Genomic DNA, 14,539 nt, shown 5'->3' on the forward strand with positions numbered 1-14,539 from the left:
GACTGAGGCCCAAAAATATAAATCAAAGATACGAGCTTCGGACCCTACAATTTCACCTCAAAGCGAACTTGATCCTCTGCGGACGATCCTCTGACCTGTGCGATCCAAAAACTAAGATAGAAGAGTGTCTCATTATTGTGTCCAAATGAGGTAGAGGTCACTTGTATTTATAGCTTTCCAAGGGTGTCCACTTTTCTTTAGGGACAACCTTGACAAATGTGCACATGTGGGATTTTCTTCATAAGTACGCTTTCCCTTATCTAATTTGAGTGATATTTAGGTTTTTTTGGCCCTCTCTAAAAGAGGAATTAAATTCAATCATTATCTCCATCAAGTGAGCTGTCCAAAGTGGAATTTGACGAAGGTTTCACATTTTTAATACAACCTAGCCAACCTGGTTGTCATATTGTTTTCCACTTAGTCATGGACATAACACACATTGATGTATGTCAGATAGAATCAAATTTTAGATAACTCCCTATGTTTATGCAAAAGATGTATTAGGTTTCAACAACAATTACATGTGTCAAGAGGAATTCTTTTATCTGAATTCCTCCCTCTACCCTTTTACCTTGTTGTTAGTACCAATTGTTACAGTGGTTATTCATTGCTAGAAATGTTTGCATAGTTAATTTCCATCCATGCACATGTCTTCATTTATGCAACTCTCCAAGGCATTCCAACAATGGCTCATTTTAGCCCATCTGCCAAACATAAACATGTTTTTATCCATGCAAATCATGCACTTCCCCTTCTCATCCCTCCTCATTTTTGTCATGCATAGGACTCTCTCAAGTCATATTCTCTATTGGGTTTGACTCAACTTTCTTACGAAAGCTCTATGGGTTTCCTGCCACACCCAACTCTTGGACATTGGATAAACAAATGCTCCCCATGTGTTTCATGACATGGACTAACTTCCTCTCATGTATCCTTATCCATGGCAATGTGATTGTTGACTAACACCTACGGGTTTTGGCTAACAACAATCATGATTCCCAACAAGTGGTATCAGAGCGTAGGTCACAAGTTCGATACACACCTAGCTCGCATTGGGGGGGATTTTGTTGGACATTGAATAAACCAACGATCCCTGTGTGTTTCACGACATGGACTAACAACCTCTCGTGGATCCTATCTTTGTCAATGCGATTGTTGACTAACACCTACGAGTTTTTGTCTAATGGAAATCATGATTCCCAACACCAGCAAGTTTTCCCCAAGCCCCTAGCATGAAATTTCAAAGGAAAATTTTAAAAAAGAAAGCGAGGGAAACAATAAAAGTCATGAAAAAAAAATTTAAACCATATACAAAGGTAGAATGGCCATGTATTCAATTTATCAATAAAATCAGTGAAAATAAATCATGAAGCTAACAGTTAAGAGCATAATATGCAAGAATTTAAAAATTTCCCATAACAACTCAACTCTATAAGTCCAGTGTTCGTTATGTCCTTCATCACCATATGCAAATGTGTGTGTCTGTATATATATATATATATATATATATATATATATTATAGATATATATAGATATATAGATATATATTAGTCTAAGGATTTTCCACAGTTTATGGAAACCTTGAAGTCCCACATCCCTCAATAGTTCACAAGGGATATTTTCAACACATATGTGTATAAATATATCAACGAACTTGAGGGAATGACCCCTCCTATTTCTCAACATCCTACATTGTTGATTCGTGCCCCTATGGCTCGTAGGGACTATTTTCTTTCTTTTTCTACCTGCGAGGATAGTCCTTTCTTATATGTTTTTCCCCACGACACCAATAAGAAAATATCCTCTTCTCCTTTTCAGCCTCACGAGGCCTATTTTTTCCAACGTCATATTTAATTTTTGAGGATTCAGTTTTATATTTCAATTGTTGCAAATGTTTTTGTAGTTCAGAATTCCACTCAGTCAATTCTTGTTTTTTCCTAGTGAACTTTCTAAGTTCTACCCTACAAATATTTACCTCATCGTCTGGGTCCCTAATCTCAACCTCCAAATTCTTGAAGGTTCTTTTCCTTTGGAGGGATGTCCCTCTTTCTCGTTCTTGATGGGCTTGGTCCATATCTTGTTGCACCATGCCAAGATACATGTTTCCTTTCGCTACCACTGAATCTTGCGATATGTTGCCACACACACTCAATTGTTAGTGTATTAATGAAATACAATAAATAATATACCAGTTGTTCCATCATTAGGGTAAGGCTCAACACGCTACCCTACAGTTGTGCACACTTTTGTAAAATTGTATTAGCCACATATCTCAACCAAGACACCATTTAAACATATACTTCAATGAGGTTTTTAAAATCAAGAATATACATACATGTATATGCTTGTAGTTTTACCAACATGTCATCACATATTTTAGAAATCAATCTCTTTACCAAGACCATCAACATTATTTAAAATTATCCTCCATACCGAGGTCACTATTTCCAAAATTTTAAAGAAAATTCATCCTTTTTAAAATTCTAACCAACATTATCAATTCCAGATATCATCCTTCTTTCTAAGGCCAAAAATAGCCATTAAGTTCAACCTCTTTTCCAAGGCCAACAATCATGGTATTTTCAACCTCAAGGGGGGTGGTTAGGAAACCACATGCATCTATCATATTTGTAATTTTTTTCCACATTTACAAAATGCACCATAGGACCTATATGCAATCTTGAGTTAGCACATAACCATTCATTACACTATTACACTAGCATTCACTTTGCTCATGAAGATGACTAATATATAATACATGGTCATAGTGCTATAACCAACACCTATAATAATAAATTTTCAACCACTTGACTCTCTAATAGAGTTACAAACATTATGCATTCATCCCATCGAGGGTCTCTATCATATAACATACAGACCATTGGATTTTCCCATCCATCCAACATATACATAAGTATATAAATTCACTCAGAAATAGCTATGATATGTAAAACATGTATTTCCCTAATCCCTCATGTCGTATATTCACATGCACATGCAAACAATCAACATACATAACTATGTGTATATATATTTGATCGATAGAAACAATTATGCCATTCAATACAGGGACTGCCATTTCATTTTTCAGAAAAATAAATCACACTATAGCATCCTTGTACCAGTATAAAAATCACAATCAAAAGTTATAAATGGCATACAACCTTTTCCATATTCAACTACCACACTTATAGCTAGAGCTCCACCCTAGCTCCATTATCCAAGCATTAGATCTACTGGTATGTTAAGTTGTAACAGGTCACCAATTTATCCCTGAGGTCTAGGGTTGAAATTTATTCTACACTTCTTCTATGATAGAACCCATCTAGTCCAAGTGTTGAAATTGGTATCTTTGTTACCACTCTATAACATACCCCCAACTAATCTCATCCCAAAACCAATGTTATAAGGAGGCAATTATTATCTTGACTTGACTCCCATAGTCATGTCATGCAAGTGGGGTCTAATTTTTTTAAAATTTTATGGATTCCTTAAAACTTAAAATGGATAACGCCATTGCATCCATCTCGTTGATACCTTTACATTGATATAATTTTTTCCCCAATCTGACATCCATATCAAAATATATGGCTATTTAAATTCTTAGCCAATCAAACAATGCCACATCATTAGGCCTGTCACATTGCGCCCACATGGTCCCCACGTGGCTTTCCAAGTCATAGGCCACATGGCTAATATCGAATCGTCCATACATAGGACCCATCCAAACCATGAACGAGCATGCATATGATTTTACAAGATAAGCAGGTGTGGGTCCTCTATGGCCACGTCACCCTAGAAGTTAAATCTTGGCAGGTCTTGACATTACTCCCTACTAAAACCTTCGAGGAAAATATTCCAGGTTATATTGGCAATGCTAACTTTGCATTTGGACTTGGCTTTCCCCTTGATTGGTAAAAGAATGCATAAATTCCACACAATGCTTGTCCCCATAGAATGGGCCCCACATGCAAAGGAATCATAGGTAATAGACCTTGAAAGTTCTATCAAACCCTGCATCCAAATATTATGGGGTTTGTAGTCTAGGGTGATGTCATCCTTTGTCACTCCACCCATGTTGAAAGGATCCCACATAGCCTTTGAGCCCAACCATTCATGGCTTCCCAGCTATATGCAAGTTCAAGGGTTATCCATGCTTTATGTGTTGGGAAACAAGCCCTATAATTGTCATCCACTAGCCACACACATTATCATTCAATATTTCCAAGCATAATCACATCCATGCTAGGATATCAAAGTGAAAATATTTTTTAGCTCCAATTTAGGAGAAGAGAGTCCACATCAAGGAACATTATTAAATGGATAAATTATTGTAGGAGTGTAGAAGCCACTTTTACTATGGAATTAATTAGTGAGATCATGCACTAGTGTTGTCAACAACTGATGGTTCATCAACTCCCCAAGAACCTAGGTGCTTCTCTCTTAGTCAGCATTTCATCAATCACAAGCTTCCATTGGTTCTTCAGTCTTTAGAAAAGCCACTACTCCCACAATGTTTTTCACCTAGTAAGCCTCTTTAATGGTTCCTCTGCCAATTCTATTTCTCTAGAGCTTGATTTTTGTGGGTTTTGATCATTACTTTCCTAACTCTCTTACTCTGCATATGCATGAGAGTGAATTCCCTCTTTACACCTCCAACCCTTGGAGGAATTTCTTTAGTGCTCACCATTGTTTATTTTCACTGCAAATGTGTGCGAGAGTCTGAATGTGTTCTCCTTTCTTAGCATATTCTTCCTGTCTTCTTTTCCCTCTCTTCCTTGTTTTGTGTTGTCAACAACAGACTAACCATCTATATTTTTCATATGCCTGCGTAGGTCAATTGTCTTGGACAGTGCAACCCATGTTGTCTTCAATATTTTGTCCTTTTGTTGCTTACAATTGAATTTTAAATGACACCTAATCATGTCGTCTTATTTTTAGTTGAATTTATTTCACAGTTAACCCACTTAAAACAACTCAATCAACCAGGACTGTTATTTAAAACAACCCCTTCCTCAAGCAACTAGAATTTGTGTCCCTTTCTCTCAACCCTTTAGTTAATTACAATTTATTTACAAGAAGGATTATTAACCATGTGATGTCAATATTGAATTAATAGAGAATGGACACCCACAAACAATGTGGACTCGTGTCATCAAGGAATAGTCATGATACAATGTATATATTTGGCACAAAAACTATCGATAGGGTTGTGGACACCAAAAGAAGTGCCCATATGCTGGTCCTCAAAGTACATACATTCTCCAACACAAATTGAGGTAGTAAATTTGCATGAGTGAGGTAGCACCATGCTGCAAGGTATTCATCTCATCTCAATGGTACAACTTGACTACATGCAAATGAATGAGCTAATTTCGAGCATTGAGGGAGACCATCTGATTACCAAGCATTGAAGGATCCCATTAACAAATGTGTAGGATATCTCCATTGATGAAAATGGTTCCCAAGGCACCTAGCACAATCTACGAAGTGCAAATGAATGAGTTGATGTCAAGCACTTGCAAATTGGTCAACATGGTCCAACAAGGACAATCCATTATCAACCACGAGGAAACCTGCCACTAAGGATTGCAAGCTCCAAGGTAGTATATTGTTTCTAGATCTATATCCCAGATAATGTGTTGACATCAATGGGAATAGATCCATCTAAGGAGGGCCTTTATGTATCCCCATCATTTGAGACATAAATAACATGAAGATGAGGCATATGATGGTAGAAGCTAAAGAATTAATGCACAACTAACATAAGGATTGTCATCACAAAAGGTAGAATGATACTTGTAGAAGGTTGACTCTAGCTAGAAATTCCTCGGAAAATATAACGACATGAAACATATGTCAACTCTACATCTTGGACCGAAGAATACCATACATACATAATGGCGACACAGGAGGAATCAACACATCTTAGATACTAGAAGGGTAACCAATCAAGTGAGATATTGACTCAATAACAAAGTGGCTTGAATCATGTTAATGGTGTGGCTCTAAAGCCCGATAAAGACCAACTATAAGAGAATGATTCAAAAGTGTGCCATATTGAAGGGAAATTGATAACTTAAGAGATAAAACATAGAGAAAAATATACTTCCCCACATTCCCATTTTGTATAGTGGATATTTTTCATAGTTTAGTGAGCATGAAAGAGAAGACAAGTGAGCTTGATAGTGTCTTTTCAATCAATTTTAACAAGCCTGAAAATGAGTTAAAAGAATACTTGGATAGGTGTCTTTTTTGTGAGTTTTATAGTGAGGTCGAAAAAGAGAAAAGTACAATCATGTATATCTCATGGTTTAACGAACGTGAAAATAGATAAGATATTCCTCACTAGCTTTCATCTTGACTAACAAGTAGGAAAGAATGGAAAGAACTTGACATTTTCAAGTAGATTAATGAGCATGAAAATAGAGAAAAAGGAGCTTGATATTTTCATTGTTTAATGACCATGAAAGGGATACAAAAATAAATCTTTTTCTAGAGGGACAAGTGGTATAACAATATGTATCTTGTTCCAAGGTTGACATAATGAAACAAAGAAAAGTAAGAGTTAGTGGCAAAGTGTCTAGAAATGAAAATACACTCATTGCAATGACCTCTCTGAAAGGGTGACATGGATTGCAATATGGTGGAAAGGTTGATGCAAAGGCAAGAGGTCAAGCATGATTGCAAATTTGGAAATCATGATAAAGGAAACCAACATTATGACAACATTTAACAAGGAATTGAAGATTGTGAGCATAGGTGATCAAAAAGCAATGATAAAATGGTGGGAGCCCCTTATAAGGTAATGATAGCTAAAAATAATAGAAAATGAGAGGCATAAGGCTAAATTTTGATGTCGTGGCAAGCATTATAGGGGATCACCAAACCTACAAATGAACATGACATGGGAACCAAAATGACAATTGGATTTTATTCTAGGGTTCCTATAACACCCTCCTCCCACATCTACCTAAGTAACCAGCCAATCAGGGTAATCATGTGATGAAGATTTGCTATGATATTATTCAACTCCCTATGTATCAGTTAATGAAGTGGAGTGGACAGAACATAGACAACCTGACCTTCTACACATGCAACAAAACCCCCAAGAGTCATCCAACCCATCCAAGTGACCAGCCCCTGAGACAAATTGACACTTTTCTGCATTAAAGCCTCAGTCACTCCCTTGACATGGGCATGCATGCGAATGGTAAACTTCAGTCACTCCCACAGCAAGGCATGGTTGCGAATGGGGACTTTTCCAATTAGTTATGTGCCAGTGACTCCAGATTTTGTTCCACTTTTTTAGGGCCATGACTCAGGCCACTGCCCAAAACTCCATGAAACTTCCAGAAATGAAAAGTAACATCAAAACAATGATACAAATGCAAATAATTAAACAAGTACTTGACTGGAACCCTACTAGCCATGATAGGCATTTTGTCAAACATGTCACAAATATGCATTCTACAGGTTTAAACAACAGATCTAAGCATAAGGGTCTCACACTTATCTGAGAATCACTAAGAAGCATTGTTGCCTCATCACAATAACTACATTACCATCTATTAATCCATATATTCATTGTACATTCATTAATTAACCAAAACATGATGAGATCCATACATTTTCATTGTCATAAAACTCACTCATAACCAACATATAACCAACAGAAATATCAAGGATATAACAGCCATATAAGCCACATATAAACAAGTATATTTACCCATAAAATACCAAGGAGGAAGAGCTCTTATTGATGATTGCATAAGCCGACCAGGTATGGGACTTCCATGAACCACCTAACCATATATTAGGCTAAACCAAATCTTTCTTTCAGCCAGTCACCCTCGTGTCATATTCCAAGCATGAATGTGGGATCTCATAAAACAAATCAATAAAAACCAAATCGGGGCTTCCAAAGGAAAAACCACCACAACCCTAAACCAGTGATTCCACCTCACAGTCGGACATCACTAACTATCACTAGATTGGTCTCTGCCCAAGTTGTCCAAGGCTCCAAAGCATTTGTTCGAACCAATGCTTCTAGGACTAGAAACTCAACCCACAGTTATTATCAGCCATCCAGAGAATTTGTCCAACTAGGGCTTCCAAGAATAGTAACTCAACCCACCAAGGGCTTCCAGAGCATTTTTCCAACCAAGGCTTCCAGGAACTAATAACTCAACCCACAACCAAAGGAACATGAGAACCAACAAAAAAACAAAATTGCAACCTACAACACCATGGATATCCAAGAAATGGCAAGGCTAGGCAAAACCACTACCAATCCAGGCAATCCTCCATGTCAATGGCAATTCATAACCAAATAACCACATGCATATTCCATGCATGCCAAAACTAGTGAGGAAATCATACATGCAACTCAGTACTTGCAAGAAAAATCCATTGTAGTTGTTGATACCAATGTCCTCTTTCACTTTCATGCTTTTACTTTTCCTTCCTTCTCCAAATCACAAGTATGCCACACTCCTCTAATAGTGCTCCAAGAAAAATCTAAGTGTCCAAGAATATGAGAGAGAGAGATATCTCCAAGCTAAAACTGACCAAATTCTACCAACTAATCCTCAGAATCCTTTTTATTAATGAGGCCTCTAAATTCTTCATTTTCCTCTATTTTCCTTCATTTTCCTCCTCACATGCAACATGTGACCTTTCACCTTCCTTTTCTCCCATTTTCCATTATTTTCATAAATAAATGCCAAATAACACCTCATGCCTTTCCAAATCATTTGCCATTGCCTTTGCCAATTTCCTTAGCCATTAAGAAATCAAAGTGACACGCCACTAGGATATTTTTCCCACCATTCATCTTGGAATAAATGTTCCATGACCTTGGTCTTATATTTTTTTACATGAATTTTTAACCAGGGTTGTCACAGAACCCTCCCCTTGGGGGAACACTATCCTCGGTGTTTAATGACACTTATAACCAGAAAACTGCTAAAATCAAAACATACTACCCATGGAGATTTATAGCATAGCTCATTCCAGTATTTACAATGACATCTTGTTGAATACAAAACAACATACCTCTTACTGGAGCTTTAAAACATAGCTCATTACGGTATTCAAAATAACAACCACATTTTCTCAACCAAAAAATAATCATACTATCTATGGAGCTTTATAAATCTAGCTCGATACAATATTTACAATAATATACACATTTGCACATTTGCTCAACCTGAAATATAGTGCATGCATCCACAACAAGGGAATCTAGAGGCTTACACCTCCACCCTCAAAAGTAGTACCAGGATTCACCTCCTTCCCAAGAAGTCTAGAATCTACTGCCAAATTTAAAGTTGCATCCAATGCCTAGCACTACAATCCTACCCCACTTGTCCTCTAAGTGTATAGTTATTGACTCATTGTTCCAGGGCACACTCCCAATGTGCATATGATTCCATTTGGAAATGTTATTGACCAAAACAAATCCATCCCTGGCCTTCCCTTCTCTACTACACAGTCCCTTGGTTAATCTAGGCACCCCCTTTCATGGATTCACACACCTTCCAAGTTTCGTGGGCATCCCCTTCTCTGCTACACAGTCCCTCGGGTGACCCCTCCCTTGACAAGGTTTCCTTGCATCGGAAGGTAAAAAAACCAAGGCATATCCCTACCTTTAAGCCATCATATCGGTCATAGCATTTTCATGAAAATCAATGGACACTAATGGGTACTAGTGTCCCACAATGGCCCTGCTCTTGAAGTGCGTCAAAAGCATATTTTTGCATGTTCAAAATCCTTTCACTAATGCTGCTAATTTTTGCAATCAAATTCAACCATCCCAAACTGGGAATTGCATGCTTTCCTATACCAAGCACATAACTTCCATTAGATTCAAAATAAATTGAAATAAACTCAAATTGTACCTCATTGGTAGGTCATCAATAAGGTACATTTGCAATCCTTTTTACTTCCTGCCAAAAAACTCAAACTAGTTGTTTGATCAAGTCATCAGTTATTAAACATATTACATTTGATTAGCTCAAAAGGCAACCATCATAGATCAAAATCATGAATCACATGCAATCATCATAAACAAAAATCATATATCACATGTAACCATCATAAATCATAAGCATAGATCACATGCATAATAAGACTAAAATGAAATATTGATACTTATCCTTCAAGCAGTCCTTCGCTTCTACCTTTATCCTTTCTGTACATACACCAGATCGGTTGCCACACATGGAAAGCATTCAATACCCTTTATTCAACCACGTACACATACACATAGTGTACACCACACACAACATACAACACCATACAATACATGCACCTACACCTGATATAAAACACATACACCTACACCCAATGTTCAACACAACACAATAAATACACCTACATGGAGTACAACACAATGAATACACGTCACGATACCAGAGCTACGCAATGCACATACATAGTATGGCGTGCCCACAACACAACATGTATGACATGCACACAATACCACATGTACACCAATACCATATGTACAACATGTACAGAGTACCAATTGTACATAGCACCACATTACGTGTACACGGCACCACCTGCACAACATGTACATAGCACCACATGTACACTGCACCACCTATACAATGTGTACACAATACCACATGTACACAGCACGACATGCACAACATGTACACGACACCACATGTACACAGAGCCACATGCACGACATGTACACAACACCACCTACACATAGCACCACATGTACAACATGTACACAACACCACATGTACAATCATGTGCACAACACCATATGTACATAGCACCACATGTACAATATTCACACAACACCATATGTATATAGTATTGCATATACAACATGTACATAGCACCATATGTACACAACATCACATATCCAACATGCGAACAACACCATATGCACACAACATCATATATCCATCATGCACATAGTACAATATGTATACAACACTAAATATCCAACATGTACATAGCACCATCTATACCAATCATTGCATATGCAATATACACACAACACCATATATACAACAAGAACACAACATCATATGTACACAATACTACATATACAACATGTACATAACATCATCTATACCCAGCAATGCATAAGCAATGTACACACAACACCATATATACAACAGGAACACAACACCATAGGTACAATCATTGAATGTACAATATGCAAAACATATACACAACAATAACACTGGACATCCAAAACCACACTATCTATACCAATCAACCTGACTTCTTCCAATGTCTCTATGTCATCCATGCTTATCCTAGCATGTCACAGATCACATTGTCTGCATTCAATTGATGTATCTCTCAACATTACCTATCCAAAACATAAGCATAGTATAATCACATAATATCAATTAATATCCACTTGATACTGACCTCATTAATATGATAGGGCTACTCTTCCCACTCGATTCCTCATAACACCAAGAACCTCTTCATGTCATTCACCTTCATAAGCAATCATTCTTCCCAAGAATAATCCCTGACAACCTTGTTAGACAACGACATACATACATACATATAAACACTAGCATAAAACAATCATGACCCTTGAAGACATGACATATATACATACATGTATACATATATAGGCATCAACATATTCATGATCACAACATAATTACCAGATATCAAAAGGTCATGGTTAAGAGAACTTCCTTTATCCATGCATCACATGCACAACATCGAGAACAACAATTCTCAACATAGCTAAGGAATCTAATGCATCAACCCCTTTAATTTACCTTTCTCATGAATTTCCTGCCACTATCCATTTACACCAATGGACCCAACCAATATAACTAGTTTTCATAATCTTGCCTTCAGTTTCCCTTATACACACACGAAGCTTCATCTGAGTCTTACATTACCTATTGAACTTCATTCAGCTCTCCCTGAGCTCCATCAACATTCCACTTTCCCAAGACAAATCCCAAGACCCTCAAACATTAAAGGAAATAACAATAAACAAACAAGAAGAAAACCATGAAAGACCAATAGCAATATGACACCACAAACAAAGTGACATGACCATGCACATGATGTGAACAAAATAGGAAATCAAGCGCAACCAAGTCACAAAACATTGAAAGCACAAAACTAGAAACAAACACCATGAATCAATCCCCATGGTTTCCCAATGCTTCCAAATAAAATTCAACCAGGGGCTTCTTCAATATCTCATGGAATTCTCTTTTTCCATGCAATTCCCTGCATGCTACCATACACATAACTATCAGTGCATAAAAAAGTATACAATATACTAGTTATATTACCTTGTTGTCCCAAGCACATTGCCTTTTAGTTGAACATATATGCGTTATCTCAAGAGACTTTGATTCCCTTGACAGGTCTAGTTATAAATAGAAACCAACGGTTAGTTATATAAACACATCAACTATTACCTTGTGTTGGCTACTTGGGGCCTGACCCGGGTTCAACAGTGAATTTAGCCAAGCAAATCCCGGTACTACTGGCCCTTTTGGCAACAGTCCGCGATGCACGAACTGAGGTCTCGCCCAAGATAGTATGGGAGGGTGTTGGAACCAGGTTTCCGCACCCTAGGGATGTCTTGATGAAGTCTAGGAAATTCGCAAACCAATCTGTGTGCTTGCGCTGCTCCGCGCAGCCATCTGTCCTTTGCGACTAGTGAAACTACTTTTACGTAGCTCTATAATGGGCACGAAGAGATGTTGTCTAGATCCTTTATCCCTATTGTGCTTTTATTATAGATATTAACTTAATTATGTGGGCCCAATATTCTTATTAATCATTCAACATTTATAACCAGTGCATGCAATCATAAACTGTAAAGAGATGCATAAATATCACAGATGCAATAAACACATAGTATTCCATAATCAACTTATATTTTATTAATCCTATGCTCAAGTACAATCCCAACACTGCCCTGCGCACTCAGCTGTAGGGATCCGCATACATAGCTGCGGACTCTACCAGGCCTCTGCGCACTCAGCTGCAGAGCCTCTTACTACCATTACGACCCAAGACTTGGAATTATAGACTTCAAGCGAATTCCTTATTCAAAAACCCATATGATTTCTCAAAGCTAAGACTAAGAATAAGACTGATTTTTACACTTAGAGCCTCACTCTATTTATACAATCCCATGGTCCGCAGACCATGGGTAGGTCAACACGTTCTATCTTAAATTACATTATTTTAGGGTAGACAACCCTAGACTCTCACGCTCTGCACCCACATTTTGCAGGGTATTTACATTACATTGACCAAAACTCGAGCTTTAAGCCCCAAAACTTGCTATGCCCAACAGGCCCCCAACATAATCACCGTGACTCATCCTGAGTCACTCGGCTGGTGCGGTGATCTTTGCGTGGAGTCCATCCAACAACTTCTGCGCTTCGCTGATGTTCGTAGCACATTCTTCCGTTGTCCGTTGTACCAGTTGTGCATGTATCTCTGATGCATCATTTTCAAGTGCAATTCCTTTCCTGAGTGCATATATGCCCTGCATATGTGCCAGCTTTCCCTCAATCTTGGCAGTGACCTTGAATGCTTCCTCGAGCCAAGGCTGGATGCGTGCTTTAAGCACTACTTTTTGACGCACAGTGTCCACTTGTTCCTTTAGAGCCTGGGCTTCCCTCATCTTGGCCAGTCGCTGAGTAAGGGCGACTATCTGCGTGGCCCCCCAGACATTGTCATAGGCCTACTGCAACTCCCATGCTTGTGTCTCAAAACACTGTAGCATTGGGTCTTCCTGCAGTGACGTGAGGGTGACGCGTGACTGATCTAACAAGCCCGTGTAATCCTGTATAGCACGCTCTATTGCTTCCAACCCCGATTGACTGGTGTGGTTCCACTACTCTCTAACTTCTGGGGGTGTAGAGGGCTACGCCTTCAGCCATAACTCCACGATTTGCAGGTTGAGGTCTAGCTGGATCCTCGTTGCTTCCTCCTTTGCCTCGTGGAATCCACTGGCCAATTTGTGGATTTGTTGTTTCAATCTCTAGCTCGGGGACGTGGCGACATGCTTCCTCGACAATTTGCTCCAACTGCTGAGTCTGTGCTACCGCTTCATCGCGTTGGAGGCTCAGTTGCTCGATGTTGATTCGTTGTTCACTGAGCATCTATACTGCGCGTCCTTCCCTAGCGCGGAGCTTTTTCGTCTCTCCATCTTGCAGCTAGTATAATATTTCTCATGGAAGGGCAGCCAAGTTAGGCCAAGTCCCTTAAGCTGGCCTACTACGGCTTTGTCCTTCGTGTTGTCGCTATCAGTGCTTCTTCCAGCAGTGCAACGGTATTAGCCATATTGGCCCGTAGTAACTGCTCTGTTGGTGAAGTACCTATAGCCCCATAGACAGCTAATGTTCCCTGCTGTGGGGGCTGCACCTAAAGTTCCTGGAGTTGTTCCCTAAGTGCCCCCAACACATTATTCTACTTTGTCATTACTTCCTGGAGCACCTCCCTGGTGACCTCGCAAACTATGTCGTTGATGTCGTATAGGTTACCCTCTGTCAGTGTAATAGG

General features: G+C 38.6%; 1 pseudogene; it reads right to left on the reverse strand.

Annotated features, from left to right (window-relative positions):
- Positions 1-13,658, reverse strand: part of LOC149252020 (protein RRP6-like 3) — a 185,096-nt pseudogene extending 171,438 nt beyond the window's left edge.
- Between the last annotated feature and the right edge of the window lie 881 nt (positions 13,659-14,539).

The sequence above is a fragment of the Pinus tabuliformis genome, chromosome 7, assembly GCF_031772625.1.
Source record: "Pinus tabuliformis cultivar Carrire ecotype Pingquan chromosome 7, CPIR1, whole genome shotgun sequence".
NCBI lineage: Eukaryota > Viridiplantae > Streptophyta > Pinopsida > Pinales > Pinaceae > Pinus > Pinus tabuliformis.